Below are 8,947 nucleotides of genomic sequence, written 5' to 3' on the forward strand. Positions count from 1 at the left end.
AGAGAGAGAGAGAGAGAGAGAGAGAGAGAGAGAGAGAGAGAGAGAGAGAGAGAGAGAGAGAGAGAATTCCTTCCTCTTTTAAAATACCTTCTTTCTTTTCTCTATGCCCATATATCTTAGAGTTTAATGTATTTCTCCTTCTGATACTCAGAATACACAGCATTTATGTTTGTGTATGTTTGTTTTAAGTACTTCCTTTGTTTTAAATGAAACATTCAGGTGGTGCTATCTCCTTGCATCATTAATTCTATCTATCTATCTATCTATCTATCTATCTATCTATCTATCTATCATCTATAGATGATATACATAAAATTTTATATATGTATATACATATAGGTGATATAGATATAAATATATGTATATATTTCTCTCAAGTGTAGTAATGAGAAATGTTTTCCAACACTTCTTCCTTTCTTCCTTACTATATTCTTTTTTTTCCTTTTTTATGATCTTAGAAATTGAATGGATATATTTGTAGGTCTTTTGCTAGTGATATTTACTTCCTTTAAGGACATTTAAATAATTAAAATTCTGATATTCTCAAATGTATTCATATTTCTAGGTTTTTCTTTTTTTTTTATTAAGCAATCGGGGTTAAGTAACTTGCTCAAGGTTACACGGCCAGGTGTTTCTGGGTGAGTGCTAAGTGTCTGAGCCCAGATTTGATCCCCAGGTCATCCCAATACTGGAGCCGGTGCTCTTACTCACTGTGCTACCTGGCCTCCCCTCTAGGTTATTCTTGACTATTATGAATTTCAAAGATTTTTCTGAATTCTCATCTTTTTGTCAGTAATAAAAGTCTCTGTTCTTTTAGAGATCCTTTATTTTCTCTGTAGGTTTAAGTTCTATATTTTAAAATAACTTATTCTTGGTTATGCATATTTATTTTTTGACTTTTGGAATACAGAATTCCAATTCTTCTCTTATTGTGTTATCTTTCAACTCTTGTGTGAAATTGACTGTCCTTGATGTTTGTCTTTCTTCCTGGCTTGATTTAGTAGTTTATCTTTGCCCTGGAAGCTCTAATATTTTACTACATTATTTCTGGAATAATAGACGTTGATGTTGTGTTCCGAAGGGGGATTTATATATTCTTTCTCTTTTTACTTTGACCTCATGTTCTAATGGAAATAAGCAGATTTTATCTTTAAATTCTTGAAATATGGCATTTTGATTTTTTTTTCTTATTTGTTTTGTTTTGCTTTGGCCATGGATTGCAGTTTCAACAATTCTTAGATTATTTCTATTTTCTTTTTCAGGAGAGTTCTTGGTCAGAGATATCTTACTTTTTCTGCACTTAAAAAAATAATTATTTTGTTCCACTATTACTTGCTATCACAGTGGAGCCATACCTTTATAATTTCTTGTCTAATTTTCAAGGCTGTCATTTCTTGTGCAAAATTTTCCATTTTCTTCTTTATATTTATTATCCTTTATAATTGTGCTACCAAGTCTTTCCTCCATAGCTTCTATTTTGTATATAATTTCTACCTTCATTTCTTCTATGTATTTTTGTAGATTCTGTGGTTGTCATTCCCCACCCCCACCCCCTTGAGGTTTTGATTATGGTTGCTGAGGAAATATTCTCTTCTGTTTTCCTTTTGAATGATTTTTGTTTTTTGTTTGTTTTTATTTTTTGCCTAAACTATTTCTTTTTTTGTTTGTTTTTGGAGGGGCAATTGGGGTTAAGTGACTTGCCCAAGGTCACATGGCTATTTAAGTGTTAAGTGTCTGAGGCCTAATTTGAACTCAGGTCCTCCTAACTCTAGGGCCGTTGCTCTATTCACTGTGCCACCTAGCCACCATATATATATACCTATATTTCTTTAAGGATTTCTGGAGAGATTTTTATTCATCTCTCTAACCTCACTTCTTGGCCTGGCTCAGTGTCAGAGGAAGCCTCTACTGCCTCCCACACTCTTGGATGGGGTGATCATCCCTGTTCCTGTTTCCTGAATTCTTTTTCCTTTTTATATTTGTGTTCAGAACACTTAATTTTCAGTGTTCCTTTTCAGAACTACATTTTTCTATCTCTGATTAGGGAACTTGGTAATCTGAGCCTCCTGGAGTTTCCCTATTTCACAGTTATGAGCTTTCTAAAATCACCCACCTAATAGGACATTCATGTTTGGAGACTGTTTTATTCTTCAATAATCAAACAGACACGATCCCTCCATCAGAATTCTAGGTGGTCTTCCACTATACCCCTTTTGGACTTCCCTAGAAAGTGTCCTGTTGGGGGCAACTAGATGGCACAGTGAATAGAACACTGGACATGTAATCAGAAGGGACTGAATTCAAATCCAGTCTCACACACTAACCCTGTGACCCTGGGCAAGTCTTGTAACACCAATTATCTGGGAAAAAAAAAACTATTTTGTCTGTGTTCACCTTAGCATTCAGGGATGTGTGCTATTGTGTCATGGGGTATTGTGTGTACTGGCTGCTATTTGCTTGATCAGGTAGGGTCTAGTAGTCTCTGTTCTCTGTAAGTCTTCCCCAGTTAATTTACTGCTTCAGGACATTACCAAGTTTTGTCCTGTTTATTTTCTAGTTTGTTTCTTCATTTTTGTGATGGCTTCTCTAGCAAAGCTCATTACCTAATATCCATAGCTTTTGTCCCTTTCATGTTCATTCCTAAACTAGATGAAGGAACTTATTTAAATTTCTCTTGAAATTAATAGTTATTGGTTAATCTGATGTTCTTTTTAAATAATTGTTGGACTAAAGGGGGAAGAGATGGGCTCTAGTGTAGTGGGTGAAAGAAGAAATGACTGAGAAAACATAAGTTTGAGCTTCCTAGAGACACAGGACTAGATTCAAACAATGCAAAACCATATTCATATAATTCTCATAGCTGAATAATTTTTTTCATAAGATAGAAATTGGAATAGATGTATAATTAAATAGAAAGGGAAGTGAACTATATCCAGAAAAATGAGTCACAAAATGGAGTCAATGTTGTTCACTCAATTCCCCCACATCCCCCAATTCTTCCCCCTTTGATTCTTAGAAGAGGGGGTACTACCCCCTCCATATAAGCCATTTCTATATATTTTTTTGTATACTCATAATCAGAATTATGTAAGTAAGGGTACAGATTGAACTACATATTGGACTCATAATGAACTAATTTTGAAAAGGGAGATTTACATGTACACTAGTAATTCAATTCCAATGTCCCTTTAATCATCACATTATTTCTTGAGTCCCAAATGTCCCATGTAGTTATCTGGTCCTGGGAAATATCTTCTCTTGTATATTCTTGAATGAGCACCATTCTCAGGACAGCTTTGAAAGGGGCTCTGCTTCACTGGTTCCTGTATAATGTAGTACAAAAATTTAATTTTGTTTTTTTTTTTTTTCAATAACTAGTTCATTTACATTTAGTTATCCTTCTAGGGTAATTGAAACTGCTAGTACTCCAGAACTGGTCAAATCCTTTTACCTGGTGTGTTCCATTTGACCAGTACCACACAAGCCATGGCCTTGTGATGTTGGGGCCCCCAGGCCTCTCATTGTGGGAGGAATTACACTGTCATCAGATCCTTTTGTCACACTCCCTTCTCAGGCTCATCGAACTGTGTTCACAACTGCATGGTACAATTTACAGGTTTGTTCAGCCTTTCAGATGCATATGTCTACTTACATTGACTAATTCCAACCGGGTTCCCCATTCCCTCCTTAGCTGCTGCTTCAAGCAATATTTCCCTTTTGTTTCTCACTCACTAATTTCCACTGATGCTTCTCTGCTAATCTCCAGAAACCAGTCTCATTATGAATTAAAGAGAGGTTACTTAAAAGCCACTCAGGTCACAAAGGTACCAGACCCTAGTACCATGGCTCAAGCTGTGGTCCCCCACAAATACAACAATTTGTCACATTAAAGACCTGGGCTACTTTGCCTAGTAGCTGTTCAAAACTGTTTTCAGTATTCTCTTTGAGAACCCAGGAAAGGGGCTTAGATGGACAAAGGGCATACTGATGAGGAACAGTTAAGGCAAATCCCATGGTGTTACACTCTTTATAAGTAAAAGAATTATGCAAAAGGGGTAGAGACACAAACAAGGATTCTAACCACTAGTATAGCTGTAAACAGAAAAGGAGTTACTGTAGATAAGGGTTCAGGGCTCATGAGCTCAGCCTATAGGTGATGTCCTTCACTGAAGATGTTCCCCCTAATCTTCTGGATCAATAGTCCATTCAGCAGGAGGGTTCATGGGTCCCTTTTCACGAGTATGCTGTGTCCATTCACATTCTTTAGTCCAGATGGCCATATGTGAAGTCAACAGGATCTGAAAAGGTCCTTCCGAAGATGGGGTAAGCTTTTCCTCTTTCCACACCCAGATTAATACCCAATCTCTAGGCTGGTATTGTTGCACTGGGAACCCCAGTAGTGGAGTTTCAGCGATCAAGCCTTTGCTTTGTAAAGCATGGAGATGTTTTACCAAAGCATGTGCAAAATTTGTCTTTACATTCCAATATTAGATCCCAGATTGTTTGTTTGTTTGTTTTTTGATACCCCCCAGGATATAGATAGCCATACAGAAGTTCATAAGGAGATAGTACGATGTCTCTCCTAGGCTTAATTTTAATCCTGACAAGGGCTTGCAGCAGTCACTTAGTCCTTGGTAGTTGTGTTTCAGTTGTTAATTTAGTGATCTGTCTCTTTATTTCCTGATTCATCTTTTCCACCTTGCTAGAAGAGTAAGGGTGCCAAGGCGTATGGAGCTCCCAGGCAATTTCTAAGGTGTGGGCCAGAGTTTTAAGGACCATGGCAGTGAAATGTGTCCCCTGGTCTGAGTCTATCCTCTCCACCATCCCATATATAGGAATGATTTGCTGAAGCAGGATTTGCTAACTGCCTGTGCAGTTGCCCATGCAATGGGAAATGCCTCCACCCAAGAGGTTAGGTGATCTACTATGACCAGCAAGTATCTTAGCAGACTCCTGGAGGCAGATCTGTAAAATCTGCCTGTATACTCTGGAATGGCCTAATTCCCAGGGCCCTTCCCCCAGCTGGAGTCTGGCACTGGGCAAACTTTATTGTCCTTCAACCAATAAGGCAGCTGTCCACCAATTGCCATGTTAAGATATATAGGCCTAGAGACATGAACTGGGTCAAAACTACATCACACATGTTCTGGACATCCCAGTGACTACCCCGGTGTAAGCGTTGCAGTACCTGCCTCATACTTACTTTGGTCAAGACCTATAGACCATCAGGGAGGAACCAGCGTCCACATTTATCCTCTTGTGACCCCAGAATTTGGGCCTTCTGTTTCTCTTCCTGAGAAAAGGAGGGAGAGGAGAGACTGGGAGGAAATGTAGGGATCAAGACCAACATAGAATCTTCCTGCCCTTGATCCTCCCTCTCCTGCCCTCTTAGCTTCCTCATCTACAAGGTGGTTTCCTCTGGCTTCAAAGGATTGTCCCTGGATGATGGTCATTAACATGTATAATAGCAATGGCTTTGGGCAATAATTTACCAAGACTTTGCTTATTAAGGTAGTATGGGCCAGTTCCTTTCGTTTGCTATTGATCATTCCCCATTCTTCCCATAACTTCCCAAATACATGTGCCACTCCCCAAGCATATTTTGAATCTGTATAAATGTTCCCTTCCCTTCTTTTCAGTAACTTTAGGGCCTGATTTAGTCTGTGAAGCTCACACATCTGGACAGACCAGGGTTTGAGTCCTCCTGCCTCAATCAGAGACCCTCTATTTCCATCTATTATAGCATACCCATTTTTTCTATTTCCCTTCAACCACTCTAGAGGAACCATCTATGAATAGATTTAAAACTCCTCCCCCTTCCCAGGACAAGGGATTTTTGAAAATCTTCCTGTACCTTGGTTTGGAGATCAATTATGTCTAGGCAGTAATGTTCAGACCCTGAACTGGATTCCATGCTAGCAGTGAGGAAAGGGGCGGGGTTCAGCTTATTAACTTGGGCTAATACCAAATCATCCTTTTCCTGTAAAATTGCCTAAAATTTCAAGATCCAGGAGTCAGTGAGCCACCTACCTGCTTTCTGATTGAGAATTGCCCTCACCTGTTGTGGGACCTTCACTATAAGGTTCCCCGAAAAGGTCAACTTCTGACCCTCCTCAACTAGGGTGGCCATGGTGGCCACAGCTAGAATACAAGTGGGCCATCCCCAGGCAACAGAGTCCAGAATGTTGGAGAGGAACACTACTGGTCTTCTCTGTCCTCCTCTTTTTTGTGCCAGAACCTCAAGGGCTACTCCATTTTCTACATTTACAAAAAAGATGGAAGGTTCACTAGGGAAGGGAAAGCCAGTACTGGAGGAGAAGTCAGGGCCTCTTTGAACTGAGCAAAGTTCTTTCGACTGTTCTCATTCCACACTATATGGTTGGGTTCCTCATCCAATAGGTGTTGATGCAGAGGTTTTGCCAGGATGGCATAAGAGTCAATCCAGTTCCTACAGTATCTCAACAATCCCAAGAATTTCTGAAGCTCCTTTTTTGTTTTGTGGAGTGGAGTCTGGAGGATTCCTGTCTCTCTTCAATTTTCTATAATTTTTTTATTAATGTCTGGTCAAGCATGAGTAACAAACTATAGCTTTAACCATGCTTGGGCTGTAGGATCATCTAAATTTAGACCAGAGAATTTTCTGATATTTTCTTTCTATCTATCAAGAAAGGCAGATGGGGCCTTGTCTTTTTCCTGCTTTCCTGTACTTTTCCTGTACTTTGTTTAAATTCTGGTCTTGGGCACTGAATTCCTAATTCCCTGGATCACTATGTTTCTAAGATCTTGTAGGTGCCCTCTATGTATGGGATTATTGTGAACCCAGTTGGGATCTCAGTGAGGAAATTTTTTCCTCCCCTTTTGGACCCCCTTGAGCTATAGGCTGGGATTCATATCAAGTCTGCATAGCGGCCCGCCTAATTTGTCCCCTCTTTCCCCAGTAAATAATATATCCAAGATTGATAATAATTCCCCCCAAATATGCACATTGGGTCCTAAAATTGATTAACCTGATCAGCGACACCTGAGGGGTCCTCAATTAACTGCTTCATTTCTTTCTTAAGAATTCTAATTTCAGTGCTGCTTAAGGCAGCATTCACATAACCTTATCCCCTGGACAAGCGGGACTTTCAAAGAGGGAAAGCTTTACCAGCTTCTGCAGACCCAGGGAAAGGAAAACTTTCTTGATCTTTTATTTACTGTTTCAATTCCCTTCAGAGAGAGGTATGTATGGTTATGCCTGGCCAGGCCAAGTCAATTAAGTTCTCACCCCTAGATTCCCTTTCAGAAGGTGTGGAGGGGAGGGAAGGAGTATAGTCTGAGAAGTTTTCCCCTCTCTCACTCAATATTAATTTGCTAGGCTCTGAATGCCAGAGGCACATGTTGAGAGAAAGCTAAGAAATGTTAATTATTTAACTTCAAATCCATGGATCTCTCTTTTTTGCACTGTGCATTTGTGCATGGTTGAAGGTGAAGTGATGAAGTGACATAGTATACTCAGATTGTACGAGAATGATGGATAGCTATAAATGTTTGCCCTTGGAACAGGATGACTGAAGTATAAATTGGCATTGTAAATACATTTTCCTTCACCCCAACTCTTTTAGCATTTGGTTGAAATAGTTTGTACATATTAAATGGGTATCAATTAACATATGGGAGAAGAGTTTCTTGAGCTTAAGGGAAATAATAGATATACCCTATGAAACAAGAGGTAGCCAGAACCAAGTTAAGGGCAGTCATAATCTCTCAGGCATATAATCAGTCTGGAGTTCTATGTATGAGGTACCAACAGATTCATTGGAATTTAAAGTGACTGACTAGTATTTGTGTGAGGCCACTCAACTAAAAAAAATGTCCTTTGGACTGAATTGACAGGTTACTTTGACATTACATGCTAAAAACAAAATGATTGGATTTATCACCTTTAAGTTCATTGTTTTCATAGATTCCAAATTAGAGAATATCAAAACTGAAAACGACCATGGCACATAGAGTAGTAGGACATAGAAAGATAAGATTGGAAGTGATCTTAATCAATAGGATGTTAGAACATTGAAATGAAGATCAGGCTGTTATTTGATAATATATAATATGGAATGCTATTGAGACTTTTCAATTTTAATCTCAGATGAAAGCTAGAGAGAGGCTCCAAGTGGCAGCTTGAATACCATTCCCCTTGCTTTGGAGGCCCCAACATTCAAAATACTGTGGATACACACCCAGAATGGTCTTTGAGAGTCAGGGTATTATGTTTCCTAGTCATATTCAAAAATATATAAGTAACTACTATTTACTCGTATTTTTTCTTTGTGATTTAGCAAAATATTTTACAGAACCCTTATTAATTACAATATTGTTACTCTTTTGGGTTCCTAAGAGCTTACAAATTCATTTTTTTCTAATACACTTTGATGATCTTGCTTCTAATTTACCTAAATAGTTAACAGTTATATAAAGCTTTGAATGTTATACTCAGTTTTTCCCCCAAAAAATGTTCTTATTCTTGGTCAGTTCCCTCCTCCACTTTGTTGTCAATATCTAGCCTCATTATGCACAACAGAGCCTGGGACCAGACAATGTTGGGAGTCAGCTATGGGGTCCCTCCTTATTAATTCCCCTTCATTTTAAATTACCCTTTTGATTCCCTAATTAAATTTTACTAATTTTAAAGACTTTACTCTTTTTTTTTTAAAGCAATTGGGGTTAAGTAACTTGCTCAAGGTTACATGGCCAGTTATTTCTGGGTGTGATGCTGTAGCAGCAAGCACCCCAAGCACATCCTCAGGGTTTGCTGCCCATACAGGTTCTTGGATCTGCTTTGTTAAAGGAAAGCAACTCAAAATGGGTTAACAAGCTTACTTTAATCAGTCAGACATATATCGTTTACCTTGTTCAGGGGAAAAAGGTCAGCACCCCAAACTTCAAAATATACAGACAGAATTATCAA

This window comes from Petaurus breviceps, unplaced genomic scaffold (genome assembly GCF_028583685.1).
Source record: "Petaurus breviceps papuanus isolate PSGF00001 unplaced genomic scaffold, PetGlider_PUasm1.0 176, whole genome shotgun sequence".
Classification (NCBI taxonomy): domain Eukaryota; kingdom Metazoa; phylum Chordata; class Mammalia; order Diprotodontia; family Petauridae; genus Petaurus; species Petaurus breviceps.